This window comes from Balaenoptera ricei, chromosome 6, assembly GCF_028023285.1.
Source record: "Balaenoptera ricei isolate mBalRic1 chromosome 6, mBalRic1.hap2, whole genome shotgun sequence".
Classification (NCBI taxonomy): domain Eukaryota; kingdom Metazoa; phylum Chordata; class Mammalia; order Artiodactyla; family Balaenopteridae; genus Balaenoptera; species Balaenoptera ricei.
The window spans coordinates 25828587-25850089 of record NC_082644.1 but is presented as its reverse complement, the minus strand read 5'-3'; positions in this window follow the sequence as shown (position 1 = coordinate 25850089).

Here is a 21503-nt window from a genome sequence, read left to right as displayed (position 1 = left end):
CAGAGGCCTTTGGCTTCACAACCTGCTCTCAGGGTTCAGGAATGCTGTCTAGAAGGACAGCTCTGCCTCTGACCAGACCCAGCTTCTTCCTGCTAAAGCCCGCAGTGTCCCCCAGGCCTGCTGGATGTGGTACTTCTGCAAGGGAGGGACCCATCCATCAACGAGTCATCAACGGTCAGGCACAACTCACACACCACCCGGAAGGGGCCAAAGCGGAGTCAACTTGGGCCACTGCAGAGAGCCGCTGGGCCATGGCCTCCAGGCATGATGGATGGGCGTCACCCGGCCACTTGAAGTCATGTTTATGGGACACGCAGACAGCCGGTCAATCCCCCGAGACCATCACTCACCCCAGCTACCAGGCGTCCATAACAGGTCCCCAGGTTGTTTTGCTGCTTTCACTCCAACAGCACTTAGAGTCTTAGCCTGTCAGACCTGAGGGTCCCATCCAGCCAAAGCGTGACAGATGGACACAGAGCCCCATGGGGCACACGGCTGCCATGATCACCAACTATGAGCCCAGCCAGGGCTCCTGGCGCTCAGCCATCCCGCACAACCACTGGGCTGTCTGCTTGTGCCTGCAAACTTGGTCACCAGGTCCTGTGCTTGTGGACAGAGGGCTCTTCCCAGATAAACCTGTTGTGTGGCTTAACTCATGTTCTCATGTTGTCATGGTGTACTCGGGGCCAGGGGGAGCTCAACTCCTGCTTTAAGGAAGTAACCTCCTTCATTCCTTCCCTCCTCCATTCCCTCCTCCCTTCCTTTCCTCCTTCCTTCCCTTCCTTCCTCTTTCCTTCCCTCCTTTCTGCCTTCCCTCCCTCCCTCTCTCTCCTTCCCCCTTCCTTCCATTCAACAAATGAGACTGTTGGCTTAAGAAGCAGAGAATGTGGGAAATCCAGCCCTCCATCACTGTCTGTAATTCAAACAATCCCAAGCAGTCAGGAGATAGGGGTTTCTGAGGAAGAAGACTCTGATAGGTAAGGAGGTTCCCTGCTCCAGAGCAGAACTTTTCACTGGGAGGAGGGGCAGGAGGGTTTGAGGAAAGAATATGGGTTCACCTCACTCTGTTCTTCTGGACAGGTGACTTCCTCCCGGTTCATGAGCCTCAGTTCCCAACCCCCCCACACACACACTCCATGAAGTGGGATTAATTAACATGCTCATACGGGGTTGTGGCGGGGAAGGGAGAAGATAATGGATGTGATGTCACATTCCTCATGGCTAGGCATCTTCTAAAACCCAGAAGTATTGTGAATGATGGAGAAACATAAAACCAGGCCTCATGAGCATTCCTCAGAAAGTAGTAACTCCAGGGAGTTGGCATGAAAAAGTAACTGTTTCAAAGAAGAATGTACAGACTCACATATGCAAGTATTAACTCAAAATGGATCGAAGACCCAAGTGTAAGAGACAAAACTATAAAGCTCTTTGAAGAAAATACAAGAAAATCTTTGTGACCTTCAGTTTTACAATGGTTCCTTAGATGTGAACACGAGAAGCACAAGCAACAAGAGAGAAATAGCTGAACTGGACATCATCGAAATCAAAAATTTCTGTGTTTCAAATGACCCCCATCGAGAAGGTAAAAATACAACAACAGAATGGGAGAAAATATTTGCAAATCACATATCTGGTAAGGGTCTTACATCCAATATACACAAAGAACTCATAGCTAAAATAAAAAGGCAAAATATCATTTGTCAATGAGGGAAATGCAAATCAAATCCATAGTGAGATACCACTTCATACTCACTAGGACAGCTAAGCGCAAAAGGACAGATAATAACAAGTGTTGGCGAGAATGTGGAGACATTGGGACCCTTATTGCTGTTCAGGGTAGAAAATTGTGCGACTGCTTTTGCAAATAGCCTGGTGGTTCCTCAAAGTGTTAAAAGTAGTTATCACATGGCCCAGAGGTTCACTTCTACATATATATACAGGGGAATTGAAGACATGTATCCACACAAAAACTTGTACTTAAGTGTTCAAGCAGTATTTTTCCTAACAACCCCAAATGGTAATAACCTAAATGTCCATTAACAGATGAGTGTGTAAGCAAATGTGGTTCATCCATACAATAGAATATTATTTAGTCATAAAAAGGAATGAAGCATTGAAACATGGATAAACCCTGAGGACATTATGCTGAGCGAAAGAAGCCAGTCACAAAAGACCACAAATTATAGGATCCATTTATATGAAATGTCCAGAATAGAGAAAGGCATAGAGGCAGAAAGGAGATTACTGGTTGCCCTGGGGTGGGGGGTGAATTAGGAGTAACTACTAAGGGATGTGGGGTCTCCTTTTGGGGTGATAAAAATGTTCTGGAATTACTGGTGATGGTTCCATGACTCTAAATACTAAAAGTCACTGAACTGTACACTTAAAAGGGGTGAATTTTATGAAGTGTGAATTATATCTTGATACAGGTGTTATACAAAATGTAATTATCTGAGTTGGCACCAGGCAGCGTCTCAAAGCCTTTCCTGCCTTTCTCATTCTGGCCCCGAGTTTCCATCAGGTGGGTGAGGGGCCAACAAATGTCATGATGGAGTATGGATTCCTCCACCATTTGGCTCCAAACCTCCTTCAAAACCCTACAGTCTTTGCGAATAATTAATGACTGCTTGGAATTTTATAACAGAGAGACCAGCCCACTTGTGGTTAATAAATAAAGGGAAAAATTGCTCATCAGATCCCAAGAGGATAAGTGGGTCTAGCTTGTTTAACCATTTGCAAATGAGACATTAAAAACATTTGAATCAGCCCCCCAATTGCTCATATCCTTTGGCAAAGTAACCCCCTCTTGGGAATGTTTTTCCGACAGAAATTATTTAAAAAGCAAAAAGCTGTGTGCATGTGGGTCCTCCTGGCAATGCCATTTCACCAGGTGACATGTCTTAGGGCTGGAGAGAGAGCCAAGGTGTAGAAGGAGGCAGAGGCCATCTGGTGAGTAAGTGGCTCCACTGGGGTTGGCCCTGGTGTTAGGGCGTTTCCGTGCTATGTCCACATCTTTACATCAAACAAGCACCCACGGAAATCAGAGGAAGCCCAAATCCCAGGGTGGCCCACAGGTTAGGTGGAAGGCCTAGAGACTGAACTTGCAGGACAGGACAGCCCAGCAAGTAGGCAATGCCGTGGGGACCTGCTGGGAGGGACAAGTATATGTGTGTTGTCTCCACAGCTTCCTGGAGATTAGAGGTCAGCAGGGCCAGGGAGAAACGTATGTCTCAGCTCACAGTCAGAGGTGGAACCCGGGTAGCAGGAAGCTCCTCTAGTGTTTAGAAGAGAGGGTCTCTAATGCAGAGAACTGGCTGTGCAGGTGATGGAGGAGGTGAGAGGTCTCTCTGCAGATCAGTGCCTGCTGGAAGTCCCACCACCTGGCTGGCGGGGCACCTGTAGGACAGTGCTGAGCAGAGATGGGAGGGGACTGCTCCTTTGCTCCTGCTGGAGATGGAGTTCGGGGCAGGGGAGAGTGAGGGAGGGATCTCCGGGCCAGCAGCCCACGGCCAGCACAAAGGTAAGGGGCTGGACCTTCTGCTGGGTCTTTGGACAAACCAGGGCCCCAAACCAGGTGTGGACCCCGGCCCACTGGCTGATGTCTCATGCACCCCTTTCAGCCTCAGCCATGGCTCGGTTCACCTTGACAGTGGCACAACTAATTTCCTTTCCATGATGTGCCTTCTTTTCCTCAGAATAATTTACTTCAAAGGAGACGTTTTGCCACCACCGTAAAACCCGTCCATGGAAGCATAACAAGGAACATGAAGACAATAGGAGCCAAAGAGTGATATCAAATTCTAGCCAGACCCGCTGCCTTCCAAGGCTTGGAGTCTAGAAACTGGTGTATGGGGGCCTGTTCCTAGAGCCAGCCAGAGGTTTCCAGAGGACTGGGAAGGGGTGCCGCCTTCCATCCCCCTCAGGATGCCCCACACCTGTGCCACCTGAACTGATGTGCCGTGCTGCGTGCGACCCTCCCAGGGCCCCAGGGCCATACACTGCCAGCGCTGGGACTGAACCAGCTGGGTACACGTGGCTTCCCTGTCCTCTCAGAACAGCAGAGGGTGTAGTTGGAGCACTTCTGTGTGGGTGGGGCTGTTTGATGTCCATGTCCACAGGAAAAGGACAACCCTGGTGCCTCCAGAACCAGATCCTCCTGCGGTGTTTTGTTCTCGAAGCGTCCTTTGTGTGAGTCTGCACTTACTGTCCCGCCAGCAGCCAGGCTGGGGGTGGGGGTGGGGGTGGGGGTGGGGGCTTTGAGCAGGAGATTGCACCCTAATGTCAAAAGCTTTTCCCGAAAGCATCTCGCAGCTGTCAGGGGCCTCAGCAGGCAGGGCCGTCCATTAGTGGAGGCAGGTGATTTGTATTGCTTGCTGCTGCTTGTGTAAACAGAGGGCTTAGGGAGCTGGAGAGGAGGGGAGGCCGGGAATGCACCTGGTACACCTGAGCTGGAGGCTTGCCACTAAATGGTCGTCCACAGACACGTGCCAGGGCCCATCTGCCTCATGCGGGCACTCTGGCACCTTGGACAAGGCCAGTGCCACCTTGGGTATCTCTGCACATAGGGAGAAACAGAGGTGACGGTACACCCACCCACTCCCACCGGCTTGTCACCACAGCCCTGCACCGGGCGCGGAAGACCCAGAAGGGTGCTGATGCTGAGTCCCCTCCTGCCTCCTGGCCTGGCACCCGGGGTGCGCCCGTCTCTGTGTTGAGCCAGTGCGAGTCCCTTTCAGCTCACTGGGCTTCACGTGGCAGCCTCTCTGCCCCCCGCCCCCACCCCCATCCCAGCACTTACCTCACGGCTGTGATGGTCTGTTTACAAGGCTGTCTTCCGCACCAGACGCAGAGCTCTTGAGGGATTTTAATGACCTCCACCTCCCCTGTCATCGCTAATCAGTGTTTCTTGAATCAATGGATAAAGGAATGAATGAATTCTTGGGCACCTACCACGTGCCAGGCTCCACGCTGTGAGCACGAGCGGCAGCAGCGTGTCGTGCTTATGCCCAGGGTGACCCTGGGGGAGTGTTGGGATTGGATGGGGAGGGGGTTTGCTGAGAAGAGGGCTCGGAACAAAGACCTGAGGGGGTGGGGAGGGGGCTACATGGACAGACATGCGGGGAAGAGTGCTCTGGGGAACGGCACATGCAAAGACCCTGGGGGCAAGGCCAGCCCGGGGAGGTTCAAGGAACAGTGAAAAGGATGGCTCAGCTAGAGCCAAGTGAGGGAGATGACAGATAGAGAGATACATAGGTAGATGATAGATAGATGGATAGATAGATGATAGACAGATAGATAGATGATAGATAGGAAAGGAGGGAGGGAGAGAGAGGAGCAGGTTCTGAGAAGTCCTGCTATGGGACAGGCTAGCTGACCCCCCACACCTAGCCCCACCTCTCTCCCTCCACTCTCACCGTAAGTGAGAAAGAGCCAGACCCTCACTTCACTTTGCAGTGAAGCAGGGCAGGAGAGGGCAGTCAGTTCTCGCAGTTCTCGTCAATGAGATGTAGAGAGAGCTCCCTGAGGAAGGGGTGTCTGAGAGGATTTATCCTCCCTGAGAAGATGAGAGGGACCTTTCCAACTGCCACTCCCAGCCTCCCTCGCATATACTCCACATCCCTGCCTTTGCTGTGGTCCTGTGTGCACTTGCTGTCTAGAGTGCTGGCAGCCACATTGTGCCCATGAGACACGGCAGAACCCCTAGCCCAGCACCCAGATAGGAAACAGCTGCTACTCTCCACCATTGCTTTGAGTGCTGTGTGAATCCCAGCTCCAGTACGTGTCACACAACTCTGACAAACAACAACTACCCCAAGAAGCCCTCCTGGACCATCTGAGCTAGAGCCCTCTGTATGCCGGGCCATGACCTGTATTACTCTCTTCATAGCTCTCTTTCTCTCTCCAAAATGGTCTGTTTTCTGTCTAGATACTCCTTTTGGGACATCACCTTATGGCATTGGACTTGGGCTTGTTTTTCTTACATGTGTGTCTTCTACCTGGAACAAGCTCTGACACATAACAGGTGCACCAAAATATTGTTTAGTACGTGAGCCAGCGGGCAGCATGCGTCAGCATCCAAGGGCCATATTATCATTGCTGTTGTGACTCCTGTTTCCTCCACCCAGATGGAACACCCATAGGCTTCATTTGCATTGTGAACGCATCTCCTTTTACAGACTATGGAACTGGTGTGGTAATCTGCTGGGGGCTGCAGTTCTGGAGTGGGTGAGTGGGAGATGGCACCACAGCTGGGACAAGTGACCCAGGAGGCACAGGACAGATGTGTGGGCAACTGCCATAGCCATTGTCTGCCAAGGCCCAAGAACTGCCTAGGGAGCACAGCCATGGGGAGGAGGCTGTGGACCTTCAGCAGGCACCACCTGCCTGGCCAGAACCAGCACCCCAGCTCCTGATGTATTTCGTGGCAACCATTAGCATCCTGGGGTACAATCAGTAAACAACACAGCCTCCACAAACACATCATTTCAAACCTCCATATAATGCCTCACCTGCAATGGAAGGAGACATAAAGGAAATTGATCTAATGTTTTTAAATGTGTGTTTTAACATACAAATGTGTAGGAGGCCTGGCTACAGCACACAACACCAGGAGGCACCCAGATGGTGCGTGATGCCGCAAGTACAAACTGGCGTGAAGAGAGTATTCAGCTGCGTGGGCTGCCAACACTGTTGTTATCTATGTGAAATTTGGGAGTAGCCGCTTGGTTATGAACACACGTCTGCGTGATGCAGCTGTGAAGGGCAGGATGGGCAGGATGGGGAGGGGCTGGGTGGGCCCTCAGAGCCAGGCACACTCTGGTTTGCAGTTTCCTACAAAGGTGAGCAGCACCTGGGAATGCTTTATACAGTGCAGTGTGACAGTCCCTTAGGTCACACAGGCATTGCGTTCTTGAAAAATTCAGAATACATCAGAACCATGAAAAAGACACTCTATGTTTTTGTATAAAACAGAGCTGGGTTCCAGGCTGGGACACTGAAGAGACTCTCCCCATGTGAGTACGTGTAGCACCCTGGCAAGTGTCTTGGCCCAGGGACCTGGGCTCTACCTGGCACTCAGAGCCCTGCGTGCTCAATGCCACACCCGCAAAGGTCCCTCACTGCTCTCCGGCCTGGCCCTGCTCTGGACCTCCTTCTCCCCTGGCTCTTCCCCAGCTGGGCTGAGTGGGCAAAGATCTCACTCCCTTGGTTGGCTCATTTCTAATGCCCCTGCTCCCAGAGGCAGGCCTGGCCTAACTTGGACCCAGGCAGGCTGGGAGCCCCTGGTGTCAGGCTGCAGGAACCCCCCTGCTGGGGCTAGACACAGGCCTGGGCAGGCTTCTGCATCTCCCAGGCTCCCCCACTACACAGCACAGTGAGGGGCTCCCGGGCAGGTGGTGATGGATGGGCCAAGGAGGCTCCATTCTGCCACGGGTCTCACAGACATTCCTCCCTGCAGATAAACGGCCTCTGAGTGGCCGCCCCCGCAGCAGCCCATCGAAGAGGCCCTCTTGAAAGGCAGGAGATGAGGGGCCTCTGTATATAATAAAGGTGAAAAGTGTCATCCAGACATTTTTATGCTCTTCTTGAGGCCCCAGCTGCTGCGCGGCCGGAAGGACCTGGGGCTTTTAGCAAGTGGCCTGAGGAAGCGGCTGCTTTTAGCAGGTTCCAAGCTTGAGAGGGAGTGCAGGGGTCGGAGGCTTGGGCACGGCTCAGGGCCCCCTTTCCAACCGAGTCAGCCTCAGCACCCCGTCCTTTGAAGGAATTAGGACAACCTTTCTGCGACTCTGGGGACTTGCTAATCTGCTCAGAGCCATGTCTCTGGGGGGCATGGGGCATGTGGGGTGGGGTCTACAACTGGGTTAATGGGAGGCAGAGCACCCCTCGCAGAGCCTCAAGTGACTACCTGAGCTCAGGTCCGAGGAAAGCCCAGCTTCCTCAGGGTGCCCAGCCAAGCGGTGCCATCGCTCCCAATGCAGTGGCTCAGAGGCCTGAGTACAGGCCCTCCTGTACTCAGCGTTCAGCCTCGCAGGCCTGGCGCCCTCTCTCTAGCCAGCACCTGGGGCCTACTCAGCCTGCCCTCCATCCTGATGTCTTAGCGCCCTCCTGGTCCATGAGCCTGTGACCCTGCAGCTCCAGGCAATCCCCAGGCCACCCCTGAACATAAGGGTCAGGCAACATGCAACAGGCTGCCGGGGCGGTAGTGAGTGGACCCACAGGGCGGAGGCCCCCAGGCCTGCTGCTGGAGGGCCGTGCGCTGCAGCGAGAGCCTGAGGCCCATGCAAGGCCAGTGGACTCATCATGCCTTCACGGCAGCCTTGCAACCCCAGCATCAAATCCCCATTTTCTGGAGGGGTAAACTGAGGCATAAGAAGTGAACAGATCTGCTCAAGATAGCAAAGGAGCGGGATTTGGGATTCAAACATGTGTGCATCTGGCTCTAGGTATAGAACTCTTTGCAAACCCCACACCTGCCCCTTGGCCGGCAAACACGAAGTACCTTCTTAATGCATAGAGAAGCCCTCTGGAAAAGGAAATCAGAAGTGATTTAGTATTTGATCAACAGCACTGATTTGCCTCTCCAGGTGCCAGGCAAGGTCCCACGTGGAACTCAGAGTTTTCTGAAAAAGCAGATGGAGAGATTGGTTATAAGCCACTCAGAGAGGAAGAAATAGCATGTTCGTTAGCTTTTTCTTACCATCCTGAGCCTAATGTTGAGCCTCACCCACTGGGCCAGGCTCAGCATTGGGATCCCCAGCAGCAGCGGTGCCAAGGCCCCTCTAGTCCTTAGTGGGGGGACACTGACCCTCTGTTGACCCCTGAGAAGCTCATGGTTCCTGCCCCCTTGGCCTGGCCATCTAGATAAGAGAGACAGGCTCCCACCTCCTGCAGAGCTGGGTGAGGGGTCCTCACCACCCCGTCTCCTAGACTCTCACCTTCTCTCCTTGCCCCAAAGCCACCTTTGTTTCCTTCCTCTCAGACCTCAGGACACCCAGCTCCATCTTCTCAGTGAGTCTGAGTTTTTGCAAATAAAGGAGGGGCCTGGGGGAGCGTGAAGATCCTGCCTGAGCGTGGAGACAACCCAGTGGGAGGGAGCTGGGAAGTAGGATGTCGCAGGAACTGCTGGGCCTAAAGCAATCTCCTGGCTTAGCCCTGGACTGGCCCACTCCTTTTTCCTTAAGCCATGGGAGCTGGTTCCCCTGGCAAACCCCAAATACATTACCCTGTCCTTTCTTGGAAAGTACTGTTCTGGATGCTGAGACGCCTGCTCTTTGTAGTAACAAATGGCAGTGGGTCCTTGCTTCACGACTCAGTGCATAGCCATGTTCGGTTTCTCCCTAACATTTTTAAGGTTGTAGACCCATGAAATCTCATGACCAGGGGCTCCTGGGCCTGCCGACCCTCAGATCCTTCTGAGGGGAGGGTCAGACATTTCAGCCATATTCGTGCCCTGTGTCCTCCAGGGAGGTCACGACTGAGTGAGCTCGGTAACGGCAGAGCCCCACACTGCCCAGCTGGATGCCAGGTACACCAGGCATCTCTGACCTGGATTCCAGGTACATCAGGTGTCTCTGGCCTTTGGGAGAGATCAAAGCAAGAGGTGAAGAGGGGCTGTCTTGTTTGTCCTTAATTTTTAATAGATAACTCAATATATAGTTCAAAATACAAATGACAGTTCAACGTACCAAATGACAGATACCCCACCTCTCCCCCATCCAGGACCTCCCCAAAGCAGTCTCTATTCTCTAGTCTGTGGGTCTCCAACCTGTGTGGGAGGGAAGGGCAGGTGAGAGGATGTCCGAGCAGCCCTCCTGTTGGGAGGCACTGGACACTCACTGCGTCCTCACCCGGTGGGGGCACAGTCCACAGTGGTGCTGGAGATCCTGTCCCCAGTGGCTAAGTGCGACGCCACATGTTTGGTTGTCACTGTCCCCTCCCTGCTGTGCCTCCCCACCCTACTGGTGTTTCCTGGAGTCAGCCCCCAAATAAAGGCCTTACATGTCAGCTTCTTGGAGAACACCAGCAGTCTGGCTGAACAAATGGGGGGCTGGGGACCCCTCATCACTGTGGAAAACTTGAGAGGCATAAGTGGGGCGAAGAGCAAGGGTGGGATAGTCCTGAAGTCTGAGCACCTGCCCACCCATGGCCACCACCTCTCTTTCCCCAGTGCAGGCCCCAGCCTTCCTGTCCCCACCACTCTGTGCAGAGGAGCCTTCGCGGTTTCTGCAATGCTCGCTGAATCATATCAAGACCCTGCTAAACACAGACAGCAGCAAAACCCACTTTGACAGCCTGACGCATTTACCCATAATGATCAGATTCCTCCTTCCTCTCCAGCCTCATCTGCCTGTCCATCTGCCCTTGCCAGCCTCGTCCCTCCTCTCCCCACTGCTGGACCCTCTCCCCAGCTGAAGCCTGCTCACCCTCCAGTCAACCTGGGCCTGGAAGATCCCCCCAACAGGCCCAAAGCTTCCTCTGACCCCCAGACCCCCAAGCCCACCTCTCACCCCACCATCCCTAAAGGGTCCCACAGTGCCCTCTGACCCTGGCCCCCACCTCTCACCCCATCCCCTCACACATTCTCAAAAAGGAAACTCCAAAAGCAAGGAGACATCGACTCTCTGGAAGGAGTGGGCATGCCCCGCCGGGGCTCACAGCTGCATCAGCTCTCCCTCTATGTTGATCTGGAGGCCAGGGTCTCAAGGGCTGCCGTGCTGGCCTCGCCTGTGCCCTGAGCTGGGCCCTGCACATAGCAGGTGCTCAGTAAGCATTTGTTGACTTATTGTGTGGTTACCACCCTGCCACCCCCGCCCTGAGATGAGTTGGGCTCTCCCCTTTTGCAGAGGCTGAGGGGTCCAGGCCAGGTGCTCCACCAGCCTAGCAGGGCCAGCACTAGGGACTCTGCTCCCCAGGCCACACAGTACCCACTGCCTGGGTCAGGTTTCCATCCGCCGTCATCAGGCAGATGTCATGCTCGAAGGGGCAGCAGTAATTTGGACAATTACGGCTGCTATTATTGCTTCCTCTCCTTAAACAGGGGCCCAAATTACTCAGACACAACCACCAGCCGCTCCCCATGGCAGAGGGGACACGCAGGGGCAGGGTGGGGAAGGGGCACAAGGGCAGGAGGGCAGGAGACCGGGGAGGTGGGGCAGTGCGGGAACAACACATCTGCTGGTGATTGTCCAGTTTGAGTGCCTACTGTGTGAAGTTGGTGGGTCCCTCCACCCTGGGACTGGCAAGGCCATTGGCAGAGGGAGACTGGTGCCCTGAGGGAGGGGTGGCTGAGCTTGCCCAGCTGGTCACTGCAGGATGGTGTTTGAGCCCAAAGTTTAGAGTGAGGTCTCCTCCTCCACATCCCAGAGCAGGTATGGCCCCGAGGCTGGGTGGAGGACGAATGCGGGGCACTGCTGGGTGCAGCGGAGGGGGCTGGGAAGTTGTGGCCTAGGACGCTCACCACCCAGGATACGGTGGCCCAGATGCCAGGACAGGCTCACTAGGGGCCAGGCCGGCCCAGGAGGCCCTTCTGTTGGCGGACAGACGCTGGGCACTTGGGCTCTCTGGTGAGTGAGAGATAGCGACTACCCATTTCTGGGTGTGGTTCAGGGAGAGGAGGTAAATCCTGACATTCCCTCTTCCCAGAGCTAATCAGCCACAACCAGATAAAAGCAAATACTTACGTAGCACCTGCTACTTGCTGGCACTGGGCCCAGTTTATGTGTAGTAGCTCATTTAATCCTCAGAAAATCCCTGTGAGGTAGGCATTCCCATCACCCTCACTTTACAAGAGGAGGAGACTGAGGCACAGAGAGGCTCACTAGCTTGCCCAGGGTCACACAGCAGGGAACTCCCCCCTTCCAAGAGCCGCCCACCACTTTGTAGGCCTCTGTGAGGCAGAAGTAACTCGGGAAGGTATTTTCATTGTCAGCCCCATCATACAGGTAGGAAATGTGGGCTATAGGAGGGAGGGGACTGCCAGGGTCACACAGGTAGGGTGTTAGATATGCCGCAGGCAGTGGGCTATGAGCCAGGTGGGCTGGTGAGAGATCTACAGGAGCCCAGAGGGGAGAAGAGTGGCCGGGAAGGAAGATGTTCTTGAAGGGTCCTAGGGTGGGGGTGGTCAAGTTGCAGGTGGGGAAAGGGTCAGGTGAGTAGGCAGAGGAGTGGGGTGGGATTTGGACTGCATTAGGAAGATCTCTGGAACCCCAAGAGGGAAGGATGGGGGCCAGAGTCAGCTAAAGCTACAAGTTCCCCATGGGGCAGCCCAACTGGCTGTTTTCTCCAGAACAAAGTACCCCCATTAGGAAGGAAGAGGGGCAGGCCTCCCCACACCCAAACAACCCAGGTCCTGGTACACTCAGGCCTCCGGGGCAGCAGCCTAGAGAAGATGCCGAGGAGGGGTCGGGCCAGGGGATGTCACTGTCAGTCACAATTTTCGGGGGCTGTGTGCCAGTGCTGTGGTGCCTCTCCCACCAGCTCGTCCAGCTGTTACGTCATGTCTATGGGGCGATGTCAGATGCTCATCTTATGGGCAAGGGGACCAAGGCGCAGACAGCAACCATTTACTCAGAGCTCAGACTGGAACCCCCAGCCCAAAATCATTCTCCATTCCTGATGACAATTACGCTCGTAAACATGCATGATTGACACTCTTAATCATTTACATTTTAAATATTTAACATCAGTTAATTTGACAAACATTAGTGCCTCTTTCTAACTCACTTGCCAAACCTGTACTAGCGAGCACGGTTGAACTCTACTGTCAACGTGGGTCAGCAACTCCGTTCTCCAGGCGCACTGCATGGACACCAGAGCCAGGACGCATGGCCTCGGTGTAAGTCCCTGGCTCCGCACTTATGAGCAGTGCAACCAGGGCCAATGTCTGCTTCTCTCCTGTGCCTCAGTTTTCTTATCTATAAAATGAACAGTAAAAAATATAAAATAAATGAAAATTAAAAAATGATACCTACCTCAAAGAGTTGTTACAAGCATTGTCTTAGCTCAGGTGCAATAACAAGATACTACAGACAGGGGGCTTAAACAACAGACTTTATTTCTCACAGTTCTGGCGGCTAAAGTCTGAAATCAGAGAACCAGTATGGTCAGGTTGTGGTAAAGATCATCTTCCAGGTTGCAGACAGCCGCCTTCTTGCTATGTGCTCACATGGCCTTTCCTGGGATCATGTGTTTGGTCTCCTGTCTCTTCCTCTTCTTATAAGGGAACTAATCCCATCATGAGAGTCCCACCCTCATGACCTCATCTAAACCTAATTACCTCCCAAAGACCCCACCTCTAGCACCACCATCACATTGGGGGTTAGGGCTTCAACAAATGGTTCTGGGGACACAATTCAGTCCATTGTAAGGATTACATAATGTAATCTATACAAAGTACTTTGAACACAGTTGGCCTGGCCTGGATCAAAGGGAGTTATGATCACTCTAGACTGACCTGGGCAAGATTCCTGGTCTACCATCTGCCTACTATGTGACCATGGGCCTGTCACAGCCCTCTGAACTCAGTTCCATGATAGCTAACAGATGCCCACAGTAACTGAGCCCCTGGTGTGGCATGGCAGTTTTACTTGAGCTGTGTTGTCCCCATTTACAGATGAGGAAACCAAGGCACAGAGATGTGAAGTGGGTGGCCAAGTTCACACAGGAAGTGGGAGGGTCAGTGTGTGAACTTGAGCCTGGGACTTGCTATTCCCCATGTGAGAGCACAGAGCTGGTACAGAGGGACAGGCCAGGGAGGCAGTGCCCTCCCCACACCTGTTTTCCCAACCGTGGGTCCTCCCCAGCACACACGCCTCAGACTTTCCCCATCAAGCACACTCACCCCATAGACTCAGAGTGGACCCATCATAGGGCAAGGGGAGACTGGGCCTGAGGATATTGTCCCTGGAGGTAGTGCAGGCATTGAGAGAGCCTTCAGAATTGTGCTGGGTCAGCACATGGCAGGTGCAGGAGCTGCTGTCACCATTATAGCTACTGCTGCTGCCGTGGGGTTGACCACATGAGACCCCCAGCAGCCTGAATGCAGTGATGGCTCTTTTCTGCAGTCTGTAGAATGGGTTTCCAGCTTTAGTCCCAGCCAATCACTCCCATCTGTTCTCTCTGGCCCCACATGGGGAGGTCTCCTGACCTCTCCAAGCCTGGTTTTCTTCATCTGGATCTTCATATTTGTTGCTGACTGAGGGACCAAGGTGTGAACAAAGATTCTGCTGGCCCCAGGGGCTCAAAAGTGGTAGCTGTGAGACCCCAGGCAAGGGCCTTCATCTCCCTGAGCCCATGTCCTCATCTGAAAATGAAAACATATCTGCTTCTGCCTCATAGGGTTTGTGCCAATTAAGTAAAATAACATGTGTTAAGGGGATTCAAAGTGGGGCCTGGAATCTGGACAGCACTGTGTGAGGCTGGCTGGCCATGACTACTACTGTTATGATTATTACTGTGTGCAAAACAGAGGGAAAGTGGGAACACTGATCATCTGCTTCCCCACCAATAAGGGTCTGTGAGGTAAACACAGCAGAGACCACTGAGGTGCAGAGCGGCCACAGAGCCGGGGCGGAGGCCACACAGGAGCCAGGGTCTGTCCCACTGCACACACCACCTAGGACCCCTGCAGCCCAACGTCTACAAGGCCTGGTCCCTGGAGAGACTGGGGCTGTTTCTCAGCCTGGCCTGGAGGGGGGCTCCCTCCCTGCACTTCTCCCAGCAGGCTTCGGTGGGGGCTGATGATCATTAAGCTCTTCTTGTGCACTAAACACTTCCAGTGCATTGTCTTACATCATCATTGACCCCATTTTGCAGGTGGGGGAGGGGTCTGAGGTCAAAGCGGAGGCATCACTGCCTCAGGTCACACAGCCAGGAGTGGGCAGATCAGAATCTGGCTGGCGAGTCTCCTTGACTCAGAAGAGGTGTCAACTGGAAAGTCAGCTGCTGAACAGTCAGTGTCCAGCCCCTGTGCAACCTCCACTGAGGCCCGGCTGGCCTGGCTCCACGGGAAGCAGCTACAGCTCCCAGCAATCTGTCTCTTACACTATGGGGGAAAGAACCCAATCAGACTCTGGCTGGGTTGTGGCTCTCATGGAGTCCCCAGCTCCCAGGCTGGGGAGAAGTTGGACTTGCAAACAGGCAGCCCCACACAGTGAGGTGTGCAAGGGGCTGCTGGAACCAGAGGAGCTCCAGGTCCTGCCAGGGAGGGCTCCCCAAGATGTGACTTCAAAGTCAAGGGGCAGGGGTGCTGATGTGTTCACCTAGAATGAAATTGCATCTGTTTTCTAGAAACACTGAACAGGTGGGCAGCTCACCAAAGACAGGTAACAAGTGCAAGTTCACACAGCAGGCCTTTCACCCTGCTTCCTCAGACCAACACCTTCAACTGAAATTCCAGAGTCACTGTCCTTGGGGTGCTTCTGGGTGCTGTGCAGCAGCAGGACACTTCTGAGATTCGATCCCCTCCTTGAACCATGATTTTCCACCAGCAAAATTTATTTTGTATACCTCTGACTTGTGGCTACTTGTAAAAATCTGTAGATTGTCAACCAATGTCCCACAGATAATCTCCAGAACAAGATGAATTTACTGTCATGTAAATGGACTTGAGTCAGGTGTTTGGGCTATCAGGACTATGATGTCATAGATTTTAATATTAAGGCCATTGTCTCTTTGTGGGAAATGTCTCTCCCACTTATAAAATTGCTTCAAGACAGTAATGTGGTTTGGAGAGTACAATGTTATAGCACCCTAAACTAAGTAGTGAGATCTTGCATAGCCCTAATGCACAGGGCTAAAGAACCAAATGATACTACTCTCAACCAAAAGTACAATGAGGATTCAAGTGATACCATGATCACCTGAATGTACAGATGGAGAACCAAGAGATCTTACTATCACCCCAAGGACAGGTGAGGGATTTAGTGATACCACTATCACTTCAATGGATATAAGACATATGCATTTATCAAAACCCATATAATTGTACAATGGTTCTTAAAAAAGAAGAAAATCTCAAATCAATAATCTAACTTTACACCTTAAGGAACTAGCAAAAAGAAGAACAAACTAACCCAAGCCTAGCAGGAGGAAGGAAATAATAATGACTAGAGGAGATAAACAAAATAGAGAATAGAAAAACAATAGAGAAAACCAATGAAAGCAAAAGTTGATTCTTTGAAAAGATCAACAGACTTGACAAAGCACAAGGCAAAAAGCCAAACAAACAAAACAAAAACAAACCCAAAACAAAACAAAAAGAGTGAAGATGTGAATAGCTAAAATCAGAAATGAACATAGGGACAATAATACCTACCTTATAGAGATAAAAAGGATTATAAGAAAATACTATGAACAATTGTATGTCAGCAAGTTAGATTATCTAGTACAAATGGAAAAATTTCTTGAAAAACACAGATTACCCAAACAGACTCCAACAGAAGAACTCAGCAGACCTATTACAAGTAAACAGATTGAATCGGTAATTGAAAACATTCCAAAAAGGAAAAGTCTTAGATCAAAGGGGTTCAACAGTGAGTTCTACCAAACATTTAAAAAAGAATTAATATCAATCCTTCTCAAAGTCTTCCAAAGAGTTCAAGAAAAAGGAACACTTCTTAAATGATTCTATAAGGCCAGATTACTCTGATACCAAAGCCAGATAAAGACATAAGGAAATAAAATTCTAAACAAATGCCCCTTATGAATATAGATGCAAAACTCCTTGACAAAATATTAGCAAGTCAAATCCATCAGCACATTAAAAGGATATTCACTATGGCCAAGTAGGATTTATCCCAGGAATACAAGGGTGGTTCAACATAAGAAAATCAATCAGGGAGAAGTCAAGATGGTGGAGGAGTAGGTGAAAGTGGAGTTCATCTCTCCCCACAAATGCATCAGGAATATATCTACAAATGGAACAATTCTCACAGAGCACTGGCTGAACACTAGCAGAGGACATGGACTCCTAAAAGGATAAGAAAGATCCCCACTTAACTGGATAGGATGAAAGAAATAAGAAGGGAAAAGGAAGAGGAGAGGAAGCATGATGGGACCTGTGCCCCTAGGGAGGGGGTGAAGCTGAAGGAGAGGACAGGTTCCTGTATCTGGTGAAGTCCGCTCACCCACAGGGAGATCAGCTGGGAAAGAAGGGTAGCTTCGGGGGCTATCGGAGGAGAGAGCAGCCACCAGTCTGTGGCAGGCAGGGCAGAGTGAGACCTACACAGATGGTCCGTGCCACAGCCCTGCATGCCCCAGCCTAAGATGCCTAAGATGCATGCCACAGTCCTGCATGCCCCAGCCTAAGATGCCTAAGATGCATGCCCTGTGCCTAAGCCCTGCATGTCTGCCTGTGTGGATGGGGGCTGAGTGCTGGAACATGGGGTTTGGAGAGCAAACCTGGGGAGAGGACTGCTGGCTGCGAAGAGACAGCCTGAGGGGGCGGAAGTGAGGAAATCCGGAACTAGGAATGCTTGTGGAGGAAACCCCTACCGCCATAGAAGAAAAGCACTATTGTTGAGTGATGCGCAAGGGGTGGGGCTGCAATTGCAGCCTCTCTCCCCACAAGCAGGTCCCTGCCTCTCTGGGTATTAGGAAGGGCTCCCGCCAGAGCCAGCTCTCTTACGCCTACAGCGGCCACCACCCCCCTCATGCCCTGTCCCCACCACGGCCGGCTCTCTCATGCCCGTGGCCACCCGCTCCCCCACGCACCCATCACTGTCAGGGCTCCCATGACGCTGGCAGCCGCCACCTCCTCAGCAGCACCCCATCCCACTGCAGTGGGCACTCTCGCAACCCTGGTCATCACCAGCTCTGCGCCCCCTCTTCTATGGGGCAGACTTGTGTGTACCAGAGCAGCCTCGGGAGCAGATCCGTGTGGGTGGCCCACATGCAGAGGTGGGGCTGAAAACCACAGCTGAATCCCAGGGACCATGCAACTAAGGAAGAAAAGCTGAAATGTCTCCTTGCAGCTTCGCAAATTATGAATTGACACACCCACAACTGGCTTTGTAAACTCAGCACCTACAGAACATCTAACGAGTGCTCCTGCAGCCAAGACAGGTCTAGCTTTAGCAGCTATAGACTTTGTGGGCACATATATGTGAGGGTTGGGCCAGGCCAGAGTCTGAGCTGCCCCCATGTTTCCCACAATGGGTCCAGATCCATGATTACTGCAATTCTGGGATGTGACTTCAGTGGATCTACACTAGTGGCCTGGTGAAAACAACATATGAGGGACTTCCCTGGTGGTCCAGCAGTTAAGAATCAGTCTTGCATTGCAAGGGATGCTGGTTCGATCCCTGGTTGGGGAACTAAGATTCCACATTCCACAGGGCAACTAAGTCCATGTGCCACAACTACAGAGCCCGTGCCCTCCGGAGCCCATGCACCACAACTAGAGAGCCCATGTGCACTGGAGCACATGTGCTGCAACTAGAGAGAAGCCCACACACTGCAACTAGAGAGAAGCCCACGCACCACAATGAAGAGCCCACATGCTGCAATGAAAGCTCTCATGTGCCGCAACTAAGACCTGATGCAGCCAATAAATAAATAAATAAGTAATAAAAAAAAAGAAAAGAAAACAATGTCTGAGAGACACCAAGGCCAATTGCCAGCATACCCATGGTTAAGGTGGGCCCAAGAGCAGTGCCAACAACAGTGTAATCTGAGAGCTCACACAACAGGTGAAAGGAGACACAGTAGAGCCCACCTAAAGGTGAACACCTCCAGAGGAGGAATACTCAGTGGCTTCCCTCCCAGTGGAAGTGCCCCAATCCTGCCTACTTCACACTGCAGATCAGAAATACAGCTAAGAAACAGATCTGGGGGACCTCTACTCCAACAACTAGAGGATACTCCACATCTGACAGGGTAGTGAAAGCCACAGAGTAAAGGGGAGGCCCTGCTCAATATCCAGTACAGGCTCTGGTCACCACAACATCAGTCACACCTCCCATCAAGGAGCTAATGGCCAGCATACACTAAGGAAAGATGTGGCAGACATCAATAATAAAAACAGCCCTAATATCAAAAACTATTAAACCCATTCAGGCTACACAGGTATGTTCCCACATAAAAATAGCCCTCCAAGACAGTCTGAGGGTCTGATATTGGGAGGAAAACCCCCCAGAGAATTTAGCCTTGGAGGCCAGCAGGGCTTCAGTGCAGAAGTTTCACACTGGTGAAACAGAGACTCCACTCTTGGAGAGTGCACACAAGGTCTCATGTGCACTGGGACCCAGCACAAAGCAGTACCTCCATAGGAACATATGCTACACCTACCTAGAGGTCTTGGAGGGCCTCCTGGGGAGGCGAAGGTCAACTGTAGTTCACCATGAGGGCAAGGACCCTGGTAGCAGAAGCCCCAAGGAATATCAATCAGAGTGAGCTCTCCCAGAGGTCCACGTTTTGGCATGAAGACCCAGCCCCACCCAACAACCTGCAGGTTCCAGTGCTGGAACTCCTCAGGCCAAACAACCAGCAAGACAGGAATGCAGCCCCACCCATCAGCAGATAGACTGCCTAAAGTCATATTGAGCTCACAGCCACCTCAAAACACACACCTTGACACAGCTGTGCCAATCAGAGGGACAAGACCCAGCTCCAGCCACCAGAGGGCAGGCACCAGTCCTTTGCACCAGGAAGCCTGCACAAGCCACTGGACCAACCTCACCCTCCAGGGGCCAGACACCAGAAGCAAGAGGAACTATGATCCTGCAGCCTGTGGAAGAAAGACCACAAACACAGAAAGTTAGACACAATGAGACAACAGAGAAATATGTTGCAAGCAAAGGAACATGATAAAAACCTACAAGAACAACTAAACGGAGAGGAGATAGGCAATTTACCTGAAAAAGAATTCAGAGTTATGATAGTAAAGATGATCCAAATTCTTGGAGAAAGAATGGAGGCAGAGGTCGAGAAGATATAAGAAATGTTTAGCAAGGAGCTAGAAGATTTAAAGAACAAACAGAGATGAACAATACAGTTACTGAAATGAAAAATACACTAGAAGGAATCAATAGCAGAATAACTGAGGCAGAAGAACGAATAAGTGAGCTGGAAGACAGAGTGGTGGAAATCACTGCCACAGAACAGAATAAAGCAAAAAGAATGAAAAGAAAGGGGGACAGTTTAAGAACCCCCTGGGACAACATTAAATGCACCAACATTTGCATTATAGGGGTCCCAGAAGGAGAAGAGAAAAAGAAAGGGCCTGAGAAAATATTTGAAGATATAATAGCCAAAAACTTCCGTAACATGAGAAAGGAAATACTCACTGAGTCCAGGAAATGCAGAGAGTCCCATACAGGATGAACCCAAGGAGAAACACATTGAGACACATAAGCAAACTGACAAAAATTAAATACAAAGAAAAAATATTAAAAGCAACAAGAAAAAAGTAACAAATAACATACAAGGGAATCCCCATAAGGTTATCAGCTGATTTTTTAGCAGAAACTCTGCATGATATATTTGAAGTGATGAAAGGGGAAAATGTACAACCAAGAATACTCTACCTACCAAGGCTCTTATTCAGATTCAATGGAGAAATCAAAAGCTTTACAGACAAGCAAAAGCCAAGGGAATTCAGCACCACCAAACCAGCTTCACAACAAATGTTAAAGGAATTTCTGTAGGCAGGAAAGAGACCAGCAACTTAAAACCACTTTGGACATACATAGACTGCATAGCAAAACCTTATAGAAACAGCAAACCTAAAACTACAATAGATACATACAAAAAAAAGAAAAAGCAACCCAAACACAACACTAAAATGGGTCATCAAACCACAAGAAGAGAGAACAAAAGAGAAAGGGAAGAAAAAAGACCTACAAAAACAAACTCAAAACAATTAACAAAATGGCAATCAGAGCATACATATTGATAATTACCTTAAATGTAAATGGATTAAATGCTCCAACCAAAAGACATAAACTGGCTGAATGGATACAAAAATGGGACCCGTATATATGCTGTCTACCAGAGACCCACTTCACATACAGACTGAAAGTGAGGGGATGGAAAAAGATATTCCATGCAAATGGAAATCAAAAGAAAGCTGGAGTAGCAATTCTCATATCAGATAAAGTAGACTTTAAAATAAAGATTGTTACAAAAGACAAGGAAGGACACTATATAATGATCAAGGGATCAATCCAAGAAGAAGATATAACAATTGTCAATATATATGCACCCAACATAGGTGCATCACAATATATAAGCAAATGCTAACAGCCATAAAAGGGGAAATCAACAGTAACAATAATAATGGGGGACTTTAACACCCCACTTTTATCAATGGAAAGATCCTCCAGACAAAAAATTTATAAGGAAACACAAGCCTTAAGTGACATATTAGACCACATAGACTTAATTGTATCTATAGGACATTCCATCTCAAAGCAGCAGAATACACTTTCCTCTCAAGTGCACATGGAACATTCTCCAGGATAGATCAAATCTTGGGCCACAAATCAAGCCTTGGTAGATTTCAGAAA